General features: G+C 52.3%; 1 protein-coding gene across 3 annotated transcripts in view; it reads right to left on the bottom strand.

Annotated features, from left to right (window-relative positions):
• Positions 1-23,399, bottom strand: part of LOC142416257 (ankyrin repeat and fibronectin type-III domain-containing protein 1-like) — a 257,068-nt gene that overhangs the window by 141,645 nt on the left and 92,024 nt on the right. Inside the window, exon 1 of one of the 3 annotated variants that reach the window (XM_075515585.1) lies at positions 7,055-7,153. The exons of the other annotated variants lie outside the window; for them this stretch is intronic. The gene's annotated coding sequence lies outside the window, so the exon portion shown is untranslated. Of the gene's footprint in view, positions 1-7,054; positions 7,154-23,399 lie in introns of those variants that run through there. 3 annotated transcript variants of the gene reach the window in all.

The raw sequence follows: 23,399 nt of genomic DNA, 5'->3' as shown, positions 1-23,399 counted from the left end.
GCCCTGGGACTCTGCTCTCTCACACTCCTTCCTCCTTTTCCCTGTTCTCTTCCCACCTTCCCTCATCCAAATCCCCTCTCTGACTCCACCAGCATATTATAGCTTTCCCCTGCAAAGCCAAGAGCCATCCATGGCAGGCCCTGTCCTACACAGCCTTTCTTCTGTTAAACAGGCTGGTTGGCTTCCACTTAGTGATCTTCAGTCCTTTCAGGAAGAGCCCCCAGGACATCACGGCTCTCCGGGCCCAGGCTGGGAAGCAGCTGTCCTGCACCAGTGCCCAGGCTCTGCCTTCGGGTATCATTTCCATTTTGCAGTGGCACAAACACCTGCACTGAACAGGGGGAAACACAGAAGCAGCCTGGCCCTCTCCAGAACTGGGTATCTCCATTCTGCCTTTCTGAAGCAACCCCATACTGTCTTCTCTTCAAGTTCAGCTCTGCTTCTCAAAGCCAAATTGGGTTTCCCTTGGGTGCTGTGAGCTGGCTCTCTCCTGATTCACCAGCCACAGTCACAACTGGGAGCAGAGCTACCTTCGTGCCCCCAGGCAGCCCCAGCACTGGGCTCCCCATCCAGACCGGAGCTGGGCGCTTGCTGGCAGCCCATCTCCCTGAGTCACAGCCACTGCTGCATCCCTTGAGAGCCGGGGCAGTGGGAACAGGAGCAGCAAGCCCAACAAACCAGCTCCTTATCTAGCGAAGCAGAACACCAGAAGTCCTTTCTCCCTGCACAACGCTAAGGCACGCCTGCTCTGATCTGCCTGAGCCATTGTGCCACCGGAGGCAGAGCCACCACTGGAGCCCAGTGCTGCTGTGGATAAACCCTGCGGCCACCCCAGCATGCCCGGGGCAAGGAGGGAGGCTCAACACCTGACTGCAGGCGCTGGAGGAACCCGCCTGCTCCACCATTCCCCAGCTTCCCTTCAAAGGCACAGCACACCCATCCCCAGATGGGCCACTTAGCCCTTTATTTGTTGAATTAGGTTATTTATACCAGAGGGTTTGCAGACATACTGAGAGCTTGTTTGCAAGGACGTCCCGTAGCAGCAATCCCTTTATCTGTTTATTTATAGAAAGATATTTATGTAGGATAACACACCCACGGAGACACAGCTACCCCACTCACACGCTCGCTAACACAAGCAGCTACATACACAGTTTCTACGGGAGGATGATTAATTAAAACCACTATATATTCACAGAGGGAAGTACCCCCAGGCAGCACAGACTGGTGAGTCAAACTTGGATCCGGAGCACCTGGAGACTTTGAGTCTGGTCTCTCTGTACGTGTGGTCTCAGGCAAGATACTGAGCTCATGTCCCCCCGTGAGGGATGACAACATCTGGGCAGCACAGCCCAGTGCACGGAGCAGGGGACAGAGCCTCCAGACTGGTTTTCATCACAGGTATCCCTTGAAGAAATCCCTTCTCTATTCTGCCCCAGCTTCTGCAACTCTAACAGGGCACCCACTACCCGCATGCAGTTTATTTGCTGGGGAAAAAACCTCAAGCAACAGGCCAGGCACAAGGACCTCCACCTTTCCTTGTTGTCGCTGCACCTACAGCTTCATCTTCTCTGCCCAGAGCAAGGACGAGTGGATGGCAGGAGATGCAAAAATGGATGCAAAAATGTTAAAACATGAGAAGTGATGGCGTGTGGGAAGGGAGACCCAGGAAGAGACTGCTGAGACACCACCTTGTGCAGGGACAGCGATTTTGTGGAAAATTACAGCCCGTGGAAAATTACATCCCTTCCACTTTCATAAGAGGAAATGCAGGGTCCTAATCCCAACAGGAGGTTTGGGAAGGCTCTAAAGTAGGGCACTTTGTTCCTCATAGAAAATAACTAAAATTTGGTGGGACTGGGGAGAAGAGAATGGGGACGCTGCAGGCAGAAGACACCTGCAGGGTATGGTGTAGACCAGGGCTACAACCACACATGGTCCATGGGACCGGTGTCCTGAGCCTGATCCCTTGCCCCGCCCTCTCCTCCAAAAAGCCTCCTGGCATCAGCTTTGGAATTGGGTTTAAGTGCACACGTGTATTTGGGTATTGCTTCTAGCGTGTCTCCTGGGCTTCAGGAGCCCTCCCCAAGCACAGGGGCTAGGCTGCTTTCTGGGTGCAGGCCGGCAGTTAATGGACAGCCCTCCTGAGAATCACATGATAAAAAAACTGCTGAACTTTTATTACAATGCCCTATCTGTCACTATCTGGGTGCAAAATTAGCGAAGTCTGTTAGCCTTTCTGGATTTCATCTATTGAATAATATTAGCAGTGACCTACCTGGCTTGAGCAATATGAGACTCAATTACCATGGGCTCCTCAGCTAAAATGTACTAAGCGACGTGTCTCAGCAGACACCGGTACCTGGCTACCTCTCCCAGCCCGCACAGAGGGTATTGAGGGCCATTCCTCGGTTACCCAGGCAGCTTGCACGCTTCTCCAAGCACTGTGTATTGAAGCCGGCAAGATCTGTGCTGCTATACCGGCTCCCGTATCCTCAAAAGAGGATCCAGCTTCCAAAAATCACATCCACTGCAAGTCCTTCACCTGCTCATGTGTGCATCCTACCACTGGCAGAAGCAGGATGCCAACGGCCCTGCTGCAAGCCCAGGAGGCACACAAGCCCCACAGCTGTGCTTCTGAGACCACTGGGTCAAGCAGGAGAGGGTCTGCATGCAAGTCTAACTTTGCTGCATGCAAGTCTAACTCTGCCATGACGCTCGTCCCACCCCTTTGGGAAAGACGAGGTCAGTGCACCAGCACAGGGGCATTCTGTGCTCCTTCTAAAATACCTTTCCAGTAAAAACAGCAATATTTGGGGGATGCTGATATGAGTAGCCAGATTACAAGCCCAAGTTCAATGTTAGCCCAGCCGATCTATACCAACTTGTGGTGACTTGAACTAATCAGACCAGCTGCTGCAGGACTGCAGAAAAGAAAACAGCATTGTTCCTCCAGTGCAGGCGTCTTCCTCCCAGCGTACGGACCAGCCCAGCGCCCTGAAACGGGCTGGCAGATGGAAGGTACTTGTTGGAGGGCTGAAGGATATGAAAAGAGAGAACAAGAAGAAAGAAGGACTATTTGTTGCACAGACTGGTTTAGTGGGTTAAACCTTTCCCTTTCTACCAGTGCACACAGGAAAAGGGTAAAAGGCCACAGAAAAGCCAGCTGATGAGAATGTGCCCGAGGAGGCCCTGCCCACGCAGTGCAGAGTGGTCCCAGCACGACTGGAGCGAAGATGGCAAGGGAAGAAATGGATGCGACATGTCTGAAGTAATGGCAAGGGCTTCCAGCAGCAAGCTGGGGCTGCCAAAGTCTCTCCCCATCACTGTGGCTCAAATCATTTGAAAAACCTCCATCAATTGCATCGATGCGGTGCCTGGTCCTAGATCCGAGCCTGCAGCCCTGAACGCTGGCTGGGGACCCTCGCTGAGCCTCACAGGCCATTGGACTTGTTCTCCTTCCCTCAGTCCCACCGCTCCTCTACAAAACTCCTTCGCTCCACAGCAAAGGAGGGCACAGGGCATCCTCCATCTCCAGGCTCTGTCCTCCACCTAAGTGCTATTTCGGGCAAGTAACCCAGTCTCCATTTTCCTCCCACTTCCACCCAATCTGTTTTGGCACAACTACTCCACAGACAGGAAAAAAATAACCATAAATTCTGCTTCTGAACACCCCCACACTTGAAATCCTAAAATTCTAAAAGCAAAAGAAAGAGCACAGCACCTCCTGCTGACACAGGGAAAGCCCCTGGTGCGGCTCTGGGACCAGCCAAGCCAGACCAAGCCACCACCAGACGCACACGGGGCCACCCAAAACCAGTAGCTCGGTCATCATTGATACTTGCACCAGTGTACACATCGCTAAATTAGGAAGTTTGGAGGTTTTAGGTTAAGGTATATACTGAGACCTATATATGAGTCAAATTAATTCATTTTGAGAAATGAAGAAAAGAAGTGAAGAAACCTGCTAATGTATGCAGATCACCACCTTATAGCATCCTGCAGGCGAACATTAAGAAGCAGTTTATCAAGGATTTTGCATCCTGGATTAGACGCGTTCATTTTAACAAACACAGCTAGCACCGACCTGGGGACCCTTCACAGCCCACCGTGAAACAACAATTTATTGTCACTTGTGCTGATACACAGGTTTATGTGTGCCCAACAACAGTGGCTTGGTTCTCAGCCACCACAGCTAAAATCCACCTGCGCCAGGCAGCTTCAGCACAGATAAGCAGCGTGCCCGTCCAAAGCCTTACAAATTAAAACAGAGCAAATTAAATACATCCCACTCACACAACTGAAAACATACTGGTATGTTTTTCACACACAGCTATTGGTGTTCAGGTTGGACTGCTTGCAGCCCCCATGCAGGACCTCCAAACAAGATCCAGCAAGTCTTCAGCTCAGCAAGTCTTCTTCTCCCACAAGCCCACACCACCAGGCATGCCGCAGATGCTAGCGTAGACCATGGCCCATCCTGCTCATGCTGTGTGCCAACTGCGCATCATGAGAAGCTCATAGCTTTACCTAGCCAGTCTCTCTCTCCAAAGATTAATCCTCTGTAGAGAAAGCCAAAGGCCTGGGCTTACTCTCATAACAGGGGTGGGCTGTGCTGCCTTGGTGCTGCTCAGCATCTCCTTCGCCTCCAAAGGGAAAAGCCAAAAAAATCCCAGTTGCTGTCACCACGACCTGGAGGAGCCTCAGCCATATCCCCAGTGCAAAGGCATGGGAGAATGGTGACAGAAGCACCAGCTTCAGGGTGACCAGGCACACCAGCGACCTTGGGGTGCACAGTGAGTTTGGGGCAACACATTAAAACGGAGCAGAGCCCTTTCTGTTTCTCACACGGCTGGCTCCCAGACACCAAGATGATGCAGGGAGGAGAAATACCTCCTGGCAAGGGAAAAAAAGCAAGACCATGGGGCCCCTCCTCAGCCTGCCACTTAGCACTCCGGAGCAGCAGGGTCCCAGCAGACAGCGAAAGGGCCACATGCTGATGCCTATCCTCAGGGCAATCGGCAGCAAGAGCACATGCGCTTCAAAGGGGGATGAGGCAGGGGGAACGCAATGGCATAGATGCAATTTATTCTACTGGATCTTCGAAGCAAATGCCTCCCCAGAAAGGGAGAAATCCAAAATCCCCAGGACAGGACAACACGGGATGCCCACCCATCTGGTTCAGCATCTCTGTGCAGCGGCCAAAAGCACTGGCTGTTTCACACACAGGGTCCAGGCAGCCCTGCAGTAGCATTTACAGGATAATCTGCCCTTAGGGAAGGTTTTTTTCTTGACCTCCACTACTTAAACATCAGCTCAGGTCCGCAGCTCTCCCCAAAGACCTCATATTCTCTTAAACCTTTACTATTGTGGCTCACGACCTCATGGCCCTTCCCGCTGTCCACGCTCCCTCTGAAATCTGCTCCCCCCTTCACCTTAACTCATCCTGCAGCAAAACATTTTGTCTTGGGTTGCATCCATAAATTTCTTGGAGATCCCAACAGTGGAAAGGCACCAGGATCCCCACCTCACGGGAGGTGAAAGCAAAACACCTGCTTTAAAGCTGGCACCACTAATTTGTCACCAACTGCAAAGGCCATGCAAGGATGCTGCGATTCCATCTCTCCACGCCAAGAAAGGGCTGAGAACTGGGCTGTTCCATCACAGCTCAGAGACTGACATTTACTATCTCTCTAGGGCCCCTGAGTTGGGACTAGACTGCTGTCGTACCCTGGACAAAGACACGCCACCTCCTGCTAACCAGGACTGCACGACCGTCAACCTTTCCTGGACCAGGCACTGGCAGCTGAGAGAGGGGAGCAGAGCGAGCACCCCCAAACCCACAGTGTTCCAGCTGGGGGGCTGCTCAAACCCTGAGCACATCCTGACCCCCCCCAGCATCACACCCAGACGAGCCTGGCAGTGTCCCAATGGCGCTGGAGGAAGAAGACCACAGGGAAATTAAGAGAAAAAGTGGGAAGAAGGGATGCACAACCTCTGTCCCTGCGGCCCTCCCCAGCCCCCATGGCCATGCCCTGCCAGGGTGCTGGCAGAGCCGGGGGACTGCGAGGGGAGCCCCACGCGCACGGTACCTGTGTGTGGCCTGGCTACGGTGTCACAGCATCAATCGGGTTGCAAGAGAGGAAGAACAAGGACTGTAAAACAGCTGTAAAACATTTCTGTCTTAAACAGGAATCTATCTGACTCCCATCGGCCAGGCTTCTGCATTTCTCCAGTCATCAGGCACATCGCCTCGTACGTTTTAGGACGTGACATTATAGAGATATCAAGTCTGCCACCCCCCATCAGACTAAGAGTCCGGGCAGCCTAGCTCCACAGCAGCGCAGGGCTCGGGTGCAGAGTGAGCCCTCCCAGCTCACACCGTGCCCTAACGAGGGGGCCCGCCTGGTCAGCAAAGCGCAGGAAGATAAGACAGCCCTTCGAGCTCACGGAGGGTGGCTGGGAAGAGCCCTTGTTCTCCCTGGTCCCAGGAAAATGATGCACAAAGTAATCCAGATAGTCACTATGAGGAGCATTAATCACCATGGACAAAGGTCTGGATACAATTCTCTTAAAATACGAAGCACCGACACACGCAGAAAGCCCCGGCCACGGGGAAGGGGAGGTCCTCTCCGTGGCCAGCACCACGCATCAGGTAGCGCAGAGAAGGGATGAGGAAGGGTCAAGCATGCCAAGCACAACCTGGGAAACTAGCAGTATGGGTCAGGCTTCACCCCACGCTCCGCACCTGCATTAGATGATTAAGCAATTGAGAAGCTCCCAAGGGAAGCAGGAGAGAGAGAGAGAGGGCAACGAGTGGAAGGACACAGAGCATGGGGCAGTGAAACTACCACTGGGGAGGCTGGCACCAGGAGCCCTGGGACACAGGGATGGGAAGGGACTGGGATACTTGACTTGCTTGTTTGCACCCCTCCATCATGCGCACACACCCGCAGCAGGGGCTTTTGTTTTGCCTCTCCTGAAGCCCTCGCAAGGTGCTCCCCCCATCACCACTCTCATCTGCAGTTTTTCCCTAATCGTGACCAAAACCCACCTTTCCCTGTAACACAGAGAATATCCCATCTGCAGGGACCTGGCTAACTCAGCTCAGCAGGTCCTTTGCCACTTCAGAGAGCTTGCCCTTTGGTAAAAGAAGATGAAAACCCAACCACTAACTTCACTTCAGGCTGTCGGCATCGCTGCAAATCCCGGTGGAGGGGGGGACGAAGGGAGGGAGCTGCTGCTTCCCCAGCCTGCAGTACAAGCACTCCACCACAGCTGTTAACAGAGTGAAAACATTTTTCTTTCAGACTAACATCCAGCTTACACTATTCCTTTTTAGCCTGGAAGACAAAATTGTAAGAAAGTATATTAATTATGAAGCATGAAGTATCTGGTGTGGACACTGCGGTGATGACAACAGAGAGCCCCGGGAACTGGAGACAGAGGGCAGAGAGATGTCCACTGATGAAGAACTGACTTTAGAGCTTACAAGTGCGGCTGCTACCATTCTTTAGTATTACCTGGAATAGTGGAATTTTATTTAATTTGATCAAGTATGGGTTCCCCACCTCTTTTTTCATCTAAAAAAGGGGGTAGAGTTGGCATGCCTCTTTTAAACTGTCCAAAAACAGACAGAGAAAATGCACACAGTTGCTGTTGACCAAGCAACCGATGGTGACTCATCTTCTCGCATGCAAAAACACTCCCTGCACGAAGCCACCAGCCGGGTTTTGCTCCGTGAGACCAGTCTGGTGGAACTGGTGAGACAGCTCACTTTGTTTTTCTTGGAGAGGAAGCAGTGGGATATGTGGACGTTGCTGAATAAAAATCATTGCTCCACATTAACAACAAGCCAGTCATCCAACAGCAAAACATTTCTCAAAAAAAAAAAAGAGGATAACTCTTTGCACACTTCCTTGCTGTGTGGCTCTTCAAAGCCTGTGGAAATCAGCTCTGCCCCAGCCTCCCCTTCACATCAGGGCCAACATAGGATCCTTGTACTGCATGGCTTGGCCTTGGATGACAAAATCCTTCCAAGCACCAGAAGATATCATCAACACTGCAAGCTAATGGACGCCTTCAAAATCCCACTGGAAAAGGCTACCACTTCTCCTGCCAAGCCCACCAAGAAGGGATGAAAGGGAAGCCCTGATGTCTGCAATTTGTACCAAGCAGTATAAATGGAGAACTTTACCAGTCCTCATCTGAGGTATGTCTCCATGGATGGGGCTGACCTTGAAGCTGTACCTGCCGATGACGTGCGTATGGAGGTGCCAACGGTGGATTCCTGGTGGTGGACGAGCCAGACCCAGGCACTGCCAAGCTCTGTGGTCCCAGGCCACGCAGGGTCCACACAGCCCCATCGTCCCTGCCCTTCTGTGCCATCTACCCCAACCAGAGGAGGAACACCCTTGTCCACGTTCCCCCAGGATGCCAGCCCAGCAAAAGCTCCGCTCCCACTGCAGGACCTTGGCGGGGCTCTGAACCACATGGGGGGACGACAGCAAGCAGCTATCCACTCCAGGCACTCAGATCTAAGCACCAACACCTTTAAGAAAAAAAAAGTAACTACAAATAAAACACACAACATTCTTCTAACTGTCTGCTGGTTCGCTCCTGCCCTGCCATTTCTGGGCCTGGGCTGTGCAATGCATCTTCCAGCTTGGCGCCCGGGGTTTCCCTCAGAAATGCAAGTCTTTAACCAGGAATTCATAGCAGGAGAAATCAAGAAGAGAAAGGGGAGGGGTGGAAAAAAACCCCACTTTTCCTATTTTACCCAGTACCAAAGCCTTTTACAGGTCTACTTCCCTTTGGCTCACTTGCTCTTCTGGGTCTACCAGCATATTTTAGGTAATGAAATGCACATTTGCTGGTCAGCTCTAATATATCCAAAGGGACTGGTTTTCGCGTGTGTTTGTTTTAAACTTAAGGGTGTTGTAAAGTTGTTCCAATGGCCCAGGGACGGGATGATAAGACATGGCAGGCAGCGCCTGTTTAGTGGGTGGTTGTGGTATTAATATTTATCCCATAATTGAAGGAAGACGTGACAACAGGAGAAAAGCAAACCACCACCACGTTTCCTTAAGAGGTACACACTGAACCCTCTGCAGAGACCACCAGATATGAGGGATTTCATACAATCCTTGTTTATTGCAAAGAGAGAAAATCCTCTTACGAGCCAAGTTCATTAAAAAAAACCAAAAAAAACCAAAAAACAGGGCTCAAAGTCAGAATCAGGCCTGCTGGCCCCAGTGCTCCCAGTGTCTTTCCAGCCAGCTCCTTCAGCACCCGCATCTCCCTTGGCCTGTGCCTGAGTCCCAGCTGCACGCTGGACCGTCCCCTGGAGCAGAGCATCCTGACCCCAGCCCTGCCTGCCACAGAGGATGCGGCTCCATCACAGTGCCCTGTGCCGCCAAACCGCATTTGTCCAAGTGCCGCTTCCACCTCCCAGGAGTTTTCAGACCACCGATCGAGATCGGGCTCACAAAGCTAGAGAGAAAAATGCCTCACGTAACTTGATTTTGGTCTTGCTTGGTAGAGAAGAAAACTAAAGATATCTTATTCACCTTGAAAAGCAAAAATAGCCACTCTTCTTGGAGCAGGTACCGGGAATTTTGCAGAGCTACAGATCAGCAAGCAAACAGCGGCACGGTGTCAGAGCAGGGAAGACTCCAAGCAAGAGCCAGTGGGAAGCCAGCATTAAACGGGCTATCGCTGCAGGGCGGTGAGCTGAGCCCTGGGTAGGCAGGAGGTGCGAGGGGGACAGACCCATCCACACAAACCCCCTCTTGCAGAAATGACAACGTGATGTAAAATTACTGCCCCTATTTGGGGACATCAGGGCATGAAGCTCCAGCTTTCCCTTGCTTTCAGTTGCTTGAAAAGTCCAGGAGAGGGAGGAAAAAGGTTTCCTGAGACACTAAGCATGTACATAAAGAAAAGGTAGCTGAAACGGTGTAGAGAGACCTGGAGAGCACACACCTGTGTTAGAGGACTGGGAACACAACTGGAAATTAAGTCCATCTCCATGACTTACACACCTGCTCTGCGTTTGGGTAGCTACTCAAATGCTGAGCTCAATGATGAGGGAAACAGCATAGCTGCCATGCTGGCCTCCCCTCTTTTCAGCTCTCTTCTGTTTCATGCAGCCCAACAGCAAGAGATGGAAAGGAACACAATTCCCCATAAAATTCTCCAGCTGTGGGCAAGAATCAATGCAATTAATTATGCTTAATGCATGTTGGGGTATGAAACACGGATGAGGAAGCCAAGCACTTATGTGGCCAGGCTGCAGCAAAGCCCAGAGGTCCCACCTGGACTTTGCTGCACTGGAGCAGAGAGAGCGAGGAGGGAGCTGGGACAACCTCAGGGCCCAGACCCATCCCAAAGCTACGCCTCTGCACAACCCAGCCACCCCGAACACTGCTTGGGCTGACAGGAGGGCAAAACTAGGTACGGCTGGGGAGGAAGAAACTGCCTCTTCTATTTGCATGGTTGCCTGTGACCACAGTTAATGAGGGCAAAGGAGACAGGTTACTTACTTAGCTTTTTACCCAGCTTTGCAAAGGGCTGAGGGTGCAGCCAGGATGGGGCAGCACTGCCCACGCCAGTGCCTGGCGCATTCCGCATCACCTGGCTGCTCCCAGCGCTGCCCCTGGCCCAGGGCAGCACAATAAGCAGACGGATGCAGGATCCATCCCCACTGCTGCAGAGACCCCCTCGGGCTCCCATACGGCTTTCCCAGGAGCTGGTGGGACCCACGCCCAGGGGACACGGGGGGCTGGACAGACCACGCAGTGTTCGACATCGCTCTGCTTCCTGTAGAAAGCCCAGGCAGCTCCATCTCTCCCCTCACACACTTCCTGGTCATAACTGGACACACCATACGGATATTATACAAAAAAGGATTGACCTGCATTTTTAAGCCTTTGGAAGATGCTACCTACAAAAACCCCCCACACATTAGAGTTAGTGAAGTAGAGATGCTGTTTATGAACACGAGGTTTTGGTATTTTCTGTGGTAACTCAAAAGAAGCTGCTTCACAGTTAACTTACCTCCTACCTGCCTAAAACCCCAAAGCAGTCTGCTTTTATCTCAAGATTTCTGAGACCATTTAGCAGACAAAGTCTAGACAAAGTCTTAGCCTATACAAAGTCTTAGTACCTAGGTGATACTTTTCTAAAAGTAATAGGGGACTTGGGATTTCTCCCACAGACATGCACATTACTCATCTCATATTTGTTAAGGTCAGTGGCTTTCCATCTTTCACTCTCAGATCTCTTACAAATTGTGCAACACCGGTCCAGGTCCCTACGTGGAGAATCCAGGCTTGTTACACCTGCACTCCCAGACACAGAAGATGACACTCACTTCAGGGTCCTCCTCCTAACGATGCTCACCTTCCCTCCAACAACCTCCACATTTTCCACCCCTTTCCTTTTTTCCCAGGACAGGCAGGACTTTATTTATGGTATTATTCAGTTGCTGGCAGGAAGACATGTGCACATCTGGACAATCAGAAACCCTGAAGTCAACAGCTTGGGCACATAAATAATCCAGTTTATCCTAATTTTAAGCTCACGAACACCAGAAGACACCCCAGCCTTGTACTGCACAAGGTGCTCTGCAGTGGGTTCCTGCAGCTGATCTCCCTCAGCTTCTTCTCTCTCATTTGGAAGAAAGTTAGGAGGTGACTGACCACCAGTCCTCTCCCTGCACACAGGGTGCAGTTTCAGGGCTCATTATGGAGACCCTCTGGGAAAAGGCATCAGCTGGCAAATAAATGGCTTAAACCAAAATATTTTAAGCCAACAGCACAAGTCCAACTAATCTAACACCACACAGGACTTGTCCATGGCAGACAATATCCTTGCCCAATAAACCCTTTAAAGGTTCACTGATCACAGCTAGATGTGTCATAAGTTTCCCTGAATAGTTTATTATCCCCATAAATCTCTATAAAACTATTTTATCTCATCTGGATTGGCAATTAAGCAAACTTTGCTCTGTTTACAGCTTACCGAGCCAGCCTCTAATGACAACGCACGTGCTTCTTAAAAAAGGGAATGAAGAGACTCACTGCTGCCCAGCCCACACCAACACGTCAGCCCTTCCAGCCACATGTCTTTCCAACATGTACGCAACACCCCAGGCACAGCAACCACGTGTCCTCCATGTGTTTCCCCTGCCAGAAGCAGACCTACTATCAAAAAAATGTTTCTTCTACTTTCTTATCTTCCAAACGTGCTATTTAAATGGGGGAAAAAAATTAGCTTGGAGGCTTACTCAGCCCACTTTTGCCAAAACGCATGCCCTGCATTTAATTCAAAGAGTGTTTTTGCTTCTGGGAGCTTAGCAGCTACTTTGTCAACAGTTTTTTATTGGGAAATGTTGATGTTTTATGGCTTCATTTAAATCAGGTGGATGAATGCACAAGCATCATCTGTTCGGCTTTTCAATTACAAGACACAGAAATAAACCCACTTTCCAGGTTGTCCTTCCTACTACATGACTTCCAGCTTTTCCATACAGCCCAGTCCATTTTTCCTTTATAATCAGAACAGGCAAATGGAGGGTTTTTTCCTGTAGGAAATCAATCACAGGAACCACCAATCTGTTTCTCGAGGCGCAGCATTACTTACGATGCACTGCCTCCCATCCTGTCCCACACAAGGCAGGTGCGAGCAGAGCCGGGTCCAGAAAGCCGACAGCAAAGCTGAGGCTGGCGGCACGATTTGACATCAGCGTACCTCCCACCCAACAGCCTGCTGCCGTGGTGTGCTAGACCAAGGCCTGGACAACCAAAGAGTTTTTTGAGACACGCCAAATATCAGAAGACATTTAAGACTTACCAGCATGGGTTGAAGCCTTCGATCGGTATACCCAAATATTGCATTTAATAGGAAACGCTATCTGATGCACAGCTGGCTGGTGGTGTGGCACCCTCAGCTTTCACCCAGAGCTGAGCAGCCACCTTCAAACGTGTGATGATCCGTGTAATGAAAGTGGATTTTGAACAACACAATTAAGAAAGTGTCTGAGGAGTAAGCACTTCTCTCACTCTCACATGCAGCATTTTTAACTTTAACCCATTAATCTCCCTTGCCTTTGGTGCCTCCCCAGCGCTGCAGGAGCAGCTTTGGTGCTCTATGTGCCACACAGCAGCTCCTCTAGCAAGAGCATGATTCACTGGATCTCCTTCCACCCAGCCCTGTCGCCCAAGGACACGGACACGGCTGCACCACACATCTGTCACCTGCCAGAGCCATAACAGTGCCCTTTATGCGACATTTACTGTAGAGCTGCCCTTGCCCAGAAATCTGGCCTCTGCGCTTGACCACCAGCCTCCTGCAGATGTGCCCAAGAGCTCCCTGCCACCACCATGCAGCACAGGAGGGCTACGTGTCATCCTGAAGAGCTCCCTGGACACCGCAATCCCTAAAAAGCAGGACCTGCAGAAATCCCACCACCACCCATCAAGCCTTCCTCTCATGACGAAGTTATGTGGAGGTTCAAAGCTCCTCAGTGGAGCTTATGAAAAACATGCAACAAGGTCACTGCAACCAACCAACCGTCTGAGGAACCGATGGCAGCCTGCCTGTTCTCAGCCACGTCATGAGGATTAATGTTTGCAGCTGGTAAAGACAGCTCCTCCTCCTCTCTGCAGAGACACCCTTCCATCCTTCCTGAGGGCACACAGCTGCTGCTCACCATGGTCCTCGTCACAGCCTGATCCCAAATTGGTCCATGCCTGTATCCTGGACCAGAGGACAGCCACCATTCCTGTAAGCCTCAGCTCGAGGGAATGCCTAGTTTAAATACTTACAGCTTTGCTCATTGCCTCTCTTACATTAAACATGAGCCCATCTCAGCCCCGCTCCTCTGCCTCCCAAGGCTGCCCCCATCCCTCCTTAGCCAGGCAGGTCCCACAGCCCTGGGGACATGGTTCTCGCACAACCTTGGGCCATGGCCCATCCTGAGTTATGCCTACCCTCTGCCACCACTCACACCGATGCCCTTGTTGCCATGCCAGGAATGCCGAGCAGCCATTCCCATCACTGTCCTCAGGAAGGGACCAGGAGTCAGCACAGTGGCCAGGGGAGAGGTCCCAGGCATCTCTGGGGAGTTTGATAGGCAAATATCTCACACCGGTCTCTTGGACTCCAGGAAGGCGAGGAGCAAAAGTTGCAGTCACTTCAGGAAGCTTTACGATGAGTTGTGGGATCACTTACCAAAAGAACTGCACATGAGGGCAATGGTAGCGTGGATGTAGGGTACAATGCCCAGGAACACAGGCTGCAAGGACCGTTTGGTCATGGAAGCCAGGCCCCAGCAGCCAGAGAGAGACCTTCAGGTCACTGACCACCCACGCTCCCATCTGCAGCACAGGCCACCACTTCTTACAACTGATAAACTTCAGACACGCAATAAAAAGTCAAAGCCACGACTATAACATGGTATACAGGGAGACTGCTGATGCCACTCGTGTCCCAGACCCCTGCTGCTGCAGGGCACGCGTTGACCTCCAGCCACCACGGTGCCAACCAACAACCCAGCAGGAACGGTGCCACTTCCCCAGCTGGGTCACCACCAGCGGATCCGACTCCAGCTCTCCGCACCAGGCCGAGGTGAAGTGCCCAACCAGCTGGATGGCAATTTCCATGGCAACACAGGATGCCATCAGCAGAGGATTAAGCTCCAGTGGGAGGGGAAGCGGGACCAGGGGGAGGGAGGTCGATCAACAAGCACTGCGACAGGGATACTGCGGAAGAACAGAGGCCCACAGCATCGATTTTCACGCCCATCTTCCCCTTTCAATTCTTCTCTAGCATGAAAGTCCCAATTTAAATGGCAGACTTTGACACCATTAAAAACTCTCAGAGCATTTAATACACTGCCCCTTCCTCCCACATCATCACACCCACGTCTGCCACAGAAATAAAGAGGACTGAAAGATCCAGACATCTCCCCGCAGTCCCGGCATGAAAGTGCAGCAAATCTGCGTCACACAGGGAACCTTTGAAAGAGGATGAATGCTAAGTGCAGGGAAAAATGATTACTTTATTTGTAAAGACCATGTCTCTTGTCATTCTAATTCATTCCAAATCCTCCAGGCACTGGACAGCTGTGGGTTTAATCATGAATATACAAATCAGCAACAAATGAACAACAAAAGGAGTCTCCAAATGCAATACGGGGAGACCCAGAATTCAGGCTGGTTTGGCTGCCGCTCTCCCTCCTTTGCACTGAAAGGAAGGACGGGATGGGTAAAGCCAGGACCTGCCACCTCCTCCTGCCAGCACGCATCCAGGCAGCCCAGCGGCACCTCTCTCATTTACTCCCAGACATGGGAACACCAGCCCATACCTCTCCCTCCTCCCGCAAAGCCTCCCCACTGCCGAGCGGGAAGCAGCAGCTGCACGGAAGACAGCAAAGGCGAGAAGAGAGGGAGGAGAAGTGAGGGAAGGGAGGGCAGAGGCAAGAGCCAGTGGAAATGAGAGGCTGGGGGGTGGAGAGCAGCTGGAGCAGCACAGACAGCTCAAGTAGGTAGCCAGGAAGGAAAAACACAGGGTTTAATCTATGCAAAACAAATGCACCAAGTGATGGGAAATTGCTCACTTCTGTCTGAGCCTTGGACAGGGTAGAGCACGGGGGTAACACCGGTACCTGGAGGTTCCCAGAGGGGGGATGCACACCGAAGTGAAGGACTGCAAGTTCCCACATGGGCACTAGTGCCCTTACACTTAACGTCAAACACCAAACCTACTAAAAGGGGGGGGGATCCTGCAGAGGCTGCTGCTGCTGCTGCCAAGGAGGCTTAGGACCCCTTCCCAAGCATCCAACACCTGCCTTCTGCTGCATTTTATGTGGGTTCTGCACATTAAGATGCTATGAAGCTGGTGTGAAACTGAACATTGGGCAGGTAGCAATCGATACCCATCAGTGCAAAACACTGCATGCCACTTGGAAGAGAGAGCTGGGAGAGGAAACAGGAGATACCCAGAGCTTGCCAGAGGGCTGCTTTGCAGAACAGATTATTTCACTTCTTCTATGAAAAGGGCAGGGACCGAGCGTGAGGCAGGGCTGAGCATCAGCCTAGCCACAAACCACCTCTCTCCTGCTGCTGGGAGCTGCTCCACTGCTCCTCACCTTCCAGGCCCGTTTGCCTAAACTCAGCCACAACACATGAGGAATTTGCTTTCCGAGGGCCTGAGACCCTGCAGAGCATCCATCACAGCAGACACCTGACCACCCAGCGACAGCCAAGGACCAAGCCCGAGTTTTGAGTTTCTTCCTATGGTGACCAGACACCACGAGCCCATGCACAGGACCCAGCTGCAGCTGCACAGAGGCAAAGGGTGTTTGCTTTTGCAGGAGAGAAAGGCGTTATGAGGAGTCACCCCTGGGAGGCACGACTCAGCCCTGTCCCCCTGCACATCTCCTCTGGGATGCCAGGCTGCACCCAGGGCTGAAGGTGGGCCACTGGGGTGGTCTGCAGGGGATGGGTGGTCCCTGGCAGCCTAGGAGACTAATGTCTGTGCAAGCCATGGCTCCAGCAGTCAGTCCCACTGACACCTTCCTGCATCGTAAGAAACTGCTCCGCATCAGGCTTCGAAGCCAAAACTATCCTCGTGCAGAGGGAGAATCACACCCCATTTCCCTGCCCACTGCAGTGCAGTCCCTGGACCTAAAACACGGTGTCTACATTCATCCTGCTCCAGAAGGGAGGGTCCCGGTGCTCCAGCTGTCCCACGCTGGGAAGGGATCCGTCCTCTCCTCTTGCACAGGGTGAGTCTGTTCAATATTTTATTCTGCTTGGAAAAAGACGCCTGGGTTGTGGAATAATGAAAATAAACCTTCTCCTGCAGTCCTCCCCACCGAGAGGAGCAAGGTCTCCCTGGCCATCCTGACAAAGCAGATCTGGAAAGAAAGACAAGGGGATGAGCAGGGAGGACCCTGCAGAGGCTGCAAGAAATGATGTGCAAAACAGTTTCACATGACCTTACCAAGATGTTTCCCAGTGCAAAACCCTGCCCTTGCCAGGCTGGAGCTTTGTGCTTTAGCATAGCCCAGGATCTCTCGCCTCCTCTTGCGCAGACACCTCAGCGGAGGAGGGTCGCCGGCAGGGACCGTCAGAGCAGCGTCAGGTGCCTGTCCTGCTCCCTGGCTCTGCCCCAGTCACAGCCGATGTGAGAGCTCCTCGCACCAGGGAGGGAGGGAGTCGGCACCCTGGCGAGGTGACCCTGCCAGCTCCCCACAGTCTTCCCGTCCCCAAACAGGCCTGCACGTGGAAGAAGAGAGGGCTCAGCTGAACCAGAAACACCTCAAACTTGCAAGCTTTCTGCAGCACCCTCCTTCCTTTCTGCAGACTCCCTCATAAAATGCCACGAGGAGGAGGGACAGCAGGGGTTATTTGAGTTTTGAGACCCAGCAGAGTGTCGTACTTGGTGCTCACCCTCTCCCCAGCCCAGCTCTGGGAAGCAGCACTCACATCCCAGGTCCAGTGACATCCTGTCACCTCACCTCCACCTCCAGCCCCAGACCATCAGACAAGGCTCCCTCCAAACATTAGGTCAGGCTCCCAGGTCAATCCTGGGACAACCAAACAACACTAAATGCAGAACGCTGACAATAAAAATCAGCGTACGTAAGAAAAATGTCCAGTTCCCGATTCTGCAAGGGAGCAGACAGGCATAACCTTTCCCCTCCATTACCACCAGCTCTGAAGCCTCCAGGATTTTATAAGCACATCAGCCCTGGTCCTCTTGGCAGAAGGACCTTATGGAAATGCCAGGACATCCCTCTTGGCCATGAACCCCTCCCCAGCGAGCCCCGCATCTGTGGCCAACAACCAGCTAGGCAAGCAATAGCAGCCTGCTGAGAGACAGGAATTAACAGTGTGAAGACCTTGTATAACAAATTCAATGTCAAAATAAACGGCACCGGACATACTCCACCAGCCAATCTCATTTGTACTTAAAATTCTGGGTTTTAATCTAAGCAAAGCATTTGCACCGCACAGCGAAGGGTCGGGAGCCCAAGCCCAGCTAGCTCTGACACCTGGGACAGTCGTGGCATTACCAGCACGGGATAGAGATCCCAGGACACCCACATTCCTACAGCCAACCAGCAAAACCCGCCCCATGGTGCAGCTGGTAAATCCAAAGCCCAGTGACCAGGAAAACAAAAATATCAATGCCTGGGTAGACAAACCCACCTCCAAGCCTGCAGGCAAGCCTGAGCCCTTCAAACCCGCAGCCTTCATGCCATGGGGCTGTCCACGTTCCGACGAGGGGGCTGCCCCTCGCCCCAGCCCAGAGCCCACCGCACAACCAGGGCTCCCCAGCCAGCTGTGCACATCTGTGGGAACTGTAATCTCAGCCATAAAACCACAGCTTGGGGCTGGGACAGGGTGTCAGAGGAGCACTCAATGAAGTACTCGCCACTGAGAAACGCAGATGCAAAACCACAATCCCCCCGTGCCAGCTGTAGCGGCATTAGCAGGTTTTCTCGGACGGCCTCAAAGCCTCGCCCTCGCCAGCAAAACCTCTTCCGGCTGGCACGGGATCGGATGCAGCCCCACCGCAGCCGCCCTCTCCACCGGTGCTGCGCTGGCTGGGCTGAGCAGGAGGTGGGAACCCGAGGCCCCAGGACAGGCACTGAGCTGGTGGGGAGCAGCACCCCGAGCACCCGCCGAGACACGTGGTGGATTTTACTCTCCACTACAGATGCGGGCTGGACTTCACGTCTCCTCCACAGGCTCTGACAAGGAGAGATGGGAAAACGTGCGCATCCCCTCCCATTCACGAAGCGCCAGTCACTCTGGGAACGACAACGGTGACAAACCCACTCCCCTGCCCGCCTCTGTGTGCCACAACTCATCTCCTCTCCCCGCAGCAAGAGAGAAAGGGCACCCCCCCCCTTAAAAATTGCCTTTCTTTAAAAAAAAAAAAAAAAAAAATTCCTTGAACAAATGGCAGCAAATCCCAATGTGGAGCTGCACAATGGACACTTCAGTCTGCCCAGGGGAGGGAGAGACAGGACCTTCAATGCCTAAATAAATTCAATTTGCTTGTTAAGAGGGGGCTGGGGAAGGTTAGGTGGAGGGTAGCAGTGGTTATTCACTTCCCCCAATTAACATTCCAGCAGCGCTGCTCTGCTTTCTAGGAACAATAACTTTTTCGGGAGGGGGAGCGATGCTCATGGGGGTGTTGGATGGTCCTGGAGAAAGGAGACACGTCCATGCCTTAACAGGGTCTGAGTTTATGTATGATGGGAACCGCTAAACAAAACCAAGAATAAATAAAGATCTAGCCTACGCAAAAAGAACCTGCAAAATAAAACCCCTCACGTCCCTAGACCAAGATTATTTGCCTTTGCTGCCGATCTAAATATTTTCTGTGCAGGCCTTGGTAACAGAAAAAGAGGCAGCTTGTCACAGGTTTGTTTATAAAAGGTCTCCAAATGGAGGGTAATTAAAAATATTTCAACCAGGCTTTGAGCCACACCATCCCCACAGCCTCCCGCGGCCCCCACGCCGACTTGCAGCAGCTGAGGACCTCCACCGCCCATGTTTTAAAATAAACCAGAGCCTCATCCCCTCCACCCTCTGCTGGGCTCTCCATCGCTGCCAGCCCGGGCTTACAGGTGGGGTGGCCGGGGGGACAGGCAGGGAGGGGGTTACCCCATCCCTGCACCAGTTGGGGAGCAAGGAGCCACTTCCTGGCTTACAGCTCTGTGGGCCGGGTCTCCTGCAGCATGAACAGGGCTGGATGCCACCCTCTCCTCTCTCCTGGGCTTCCTTCTGGCCCAGGAAACTCCCGGGCCCCTTTACTGAGGTCTGCTCCCACTCTGTGACAGTAACTTACTCATTTACTTCTTTCCCAGGACGAAAAATCTGCCTTTTCTTAGCTCGGTCATTAATTTCTCCATTAAAGTATTTGCAGCACACTTGGAGCTCCCGCTTGCTCTTGCAGCTTCCCCGATACTCTTACAAGGGAGGCTGCTGTGCTTTAGTCCTCCTCAGACACACGAGCCCTGTGATGGTGCGCACACACAGAAAACAAGGAGAACGAGCCAAACCCGACCGCAGTCACACCAGCGGGCAGGAAAAGCTCTGGAGGGGGTCTGTGCACGCCAACCGGGGGTCTGTGCACGCCAACCGGGGGTCTGTGCACGCCAACCGGCACCACTCGCCGGCAGAGCCCAGGGCTGCTCCCACCAGGGGAGCACGCTGCAGGAGCGGAGGGTTCCCGGGGCACGGGAGGAAGCCCGACACCAGACAAAGCTGTGCCTATCGCCCTCTCAAGTGTTGCGGGCCTGAAAAGAGTAGGCTTGCCCTTGTAAAACTGAAAACAACCACTGAAAATTAATGGGTCCGTCAATACTCCACAGGCATATGTGCTGGGACATATCTATTTCACCACTTTACAGTTTCGAAGGATTCCTGTGAAAATCTAGCCCAAATAGACAGATGGCCAGAGCTCAGCATTCCCAGTCACCACACATAAGCAATAAAAGGGTACCCAAAAGCGGACCTGGCACATACACACAGCTGGACAGACACCTTCGCGGAGGGACGTCAGGCACCGCTGCCCATTAAGCTCAGTTATATCATCTGTGGATGCCTACAGCCATGTGTAGGAAAGAAAAACATTTTGATCTGCTGTATGTGTCAGGAACTAAAACCAGTTTGTTTTACCTGCAGGTGTTAAATCAGTGTACAAGCCCCAGGAGAACACGCCCAGCTAACAAAGCTCCCATCAGTGTGGTGCTCAGCTGCAGCCAGCTTCAGCTCAGTTATGTCCTATCAAACAGGCATGAGGCAAACTTGAAGCAGGCAATGGCCAAAGATGCTCCAGTTATTTAATTCACTCAGCAGCAACACTCAAGCTGAAGACTTGCAGTGTCCCACTTGGCTTTTCAGATGACAAATCAGCTTGCTGATTTACCAGGCAATGCATAATCACATCAAATGGCTCTTTGGTGCCAATGCAATCTCTCAGGAAGAAGATGGAAGGACGGTAGAAAGGTCTGCACCTACCTGAGAAGGTGCCTCCTCGTGGGCTCGATGCAGAAAGTTTGGGAATGCCGTATCAGACAATCAATATTGTCACCCTGAGGCACCTGAAAACAGCACACCAGAACCAAACATCCCCACAGAAGACCAGCCAGAGGTCTGGGGGAAAGGCTGGATTTGCCAAAAGCCCTGCTAGAAGTCTCCAGCACACCTCTTGCTTCCTGCCCTAAATGCTCCCACGTGTGAGAACAGGGTCAACAACAGAAAGCCTGTCAGGGAAGTTGTGTGGCTTTGTGTGTTCCTCCTGGAGCATCACGAGGCTTAATCCCAATGCAGAGGAGTTGGTGCCTTTTTACCCCCAGCAAAGGTCTGCAAGTCAAAACAAATCCCCTCCCAAGCCAGCATCAGGCACTAGGAGTCTATTTTCCCTACTTTTTGGGCAGACGATGCTCTGTCCTACCACTCAAGCAGCGACTGCATGACCTATTGCTCCAGAGCCAATGCCACAGATGTTCACCAGAGGTACCTTAAATGGCCACAAGGAACAGCGAACGATTGTTTGAACAAAAACCTGGATGAAACAGCTGAGCTATGGGCTGGATTTGCTGTCGACTTTCAAGCCTGACAGAGGAACCCACCCATAAAAATGCAGAGGCCAACTATTGAAAGGGAAAGATCCCCACCAGAGGGGAAGCAGCATGAACCAAAGCCAGACTCAGCACGCGCTCCCCTCCAGCCCTGGTGTACCACAGACCATGCCACGCCTCCTCCTCACCATGCAATGCAGTTATTGCCATAGCTGAATGCAGGAGGAGTTGAACAAGGACCCAGGTCCTGCATGGCCCTATCAATGTCCGTAGGAGCTTCCCTACATGAAGCTCTGTACCTTGTCTGCTCCAGCAATCACCTTCCTCCCTCTCCTCCCCAGGAGATAAGAGGGGCTCAGGCAAGAGTGTCAAGACCCCACCACCCCACAGGGAAACTGGGTGCACACAGGGTCCTTCCAGGACAGCAGCTTTCATACTGCTTCCTCAAGGCGTCAGAAGCGCTGAAACTTTTCACGAAGCAGGACATTTTTGCTGTCAGGAAGATCCAGAAGTTGAACACTGTCATGCTGGTAGCTGGGCATCTCAGAAAAGCTATTCTCTCTGCCTTGGAAAGGCACCTCTGTAACAGCCAAAGAAAACACAGGGAAGATCTCACACCTGCAAAAGCATAACTCTGCCTTTCTACTCCACTGCCAGTCGACCCTGGGTCCCAGTTCAGCTTTCTTCTGGGCTGCTTGGAGGCTTCAGCAAGGACAGATTCAGCAGGCTGGCAGGAAGCATGCCCCTTGCCATGGAACAAGGCATCAAGAGCTCCACAGCTAAAGCATCCATCCCACCCCTCTTCAACCCAGCCCTCCCTCTGCTAGCCCTGCTGCTCCAGGGTGAGGATCAGCAAGGCGGAAGGTCTCCCAGCTGTGGGCCATACAGCCACCCCATCACCACCCCTCTGCAGCTATTCTTAGTCCTCTGGTGTGATCAGGCTCTGACTGGAGATGCGACTGCAGCAGCAGCAGGGAGGAAAAACAGCTTTCTACATGTGACAGGCAAAGACCTCTAAATAGTCAGTGCAGAAAGATAAATCTTCTTTTCTCTCCAGAAGATCAAGACCCAACTATGCAAGTGGGGCAGCCTCCAAAGGCACCTTACTCCCTGTTGAAGCCTGAGCTATTTCTGCCTCTGCAAATGCTCCCTTGTAGAGATAAGGCTCAGCTTTCTGAAGCTCGTAAACTAGTCATTAAAAAAATAAAACACAAGGGGGGAGAAGTGAGACGAACAAAATGCTAATAGGAACCCCCAGGTCAAACCGCCTCCCCTGTCACCGGGGCCTTCCTCTTGCCAGCACATTCCTGCCGCTAATGAGGCCCCACTGCTTCCTCCTCCCTCCTCAAGTTGCTCCTGGTGATGCAAATCCATCGTCTTTGTTTCTATTCTTGGAGTAAAAACAGAACCAAAGTAAACAGCAAAACAGCTCTTAGGTTTCAGGGTCCTTTCTTTTTCCATCCTTCCCAACAGCAGCGAGGCTGTTGTTGCCGTCAAAGCAAGGTGACACCCGACCCCAGACATCATCTTGTTCCCACCGGAAATGCTCCGCTTAATCTTCAGCCTCCGATGTCTCCTTTGAGATCACTGCCAGCTCCTTCTCCAAACCTCCACTTTGCTGCGCTCCTTGGGAGGTTTCAGACGTCACCGCAAGTCTCTCGGCAAGCGAGAGAGCCCACAGAGAGCTGGCCAAGGACTCTGGTGATGGCAGAGAGCTCTCCCCAGTCCCAGCCCCTCTGCATAAGGCTGGAGACATGTCCTCACCAGACCTTCTGCCTTCCACTGTCAC

Source organism: Mycteria americana, chromosome 12 (genome assembly GCF_035582795.1).
Source record: "Mycteria americana isolate JAX WOST 10 ecotype Jacksonville Zoo and Gardens chromosome 12, USCA_MyAme_1.0, whole genome shotgun sequence".
Taxonomy (NCBI): domain Eukaryota; kingdom Metazoa; phylum Chordata; class Aves; order Ciconiiformes; family Ciconiidae; genus Mycteria; species Mycteria americana.
Note: the sequence above shows the minus strand (reverse complement) of the source record. Positions and strands in the feature narration are given on the sequence as shown.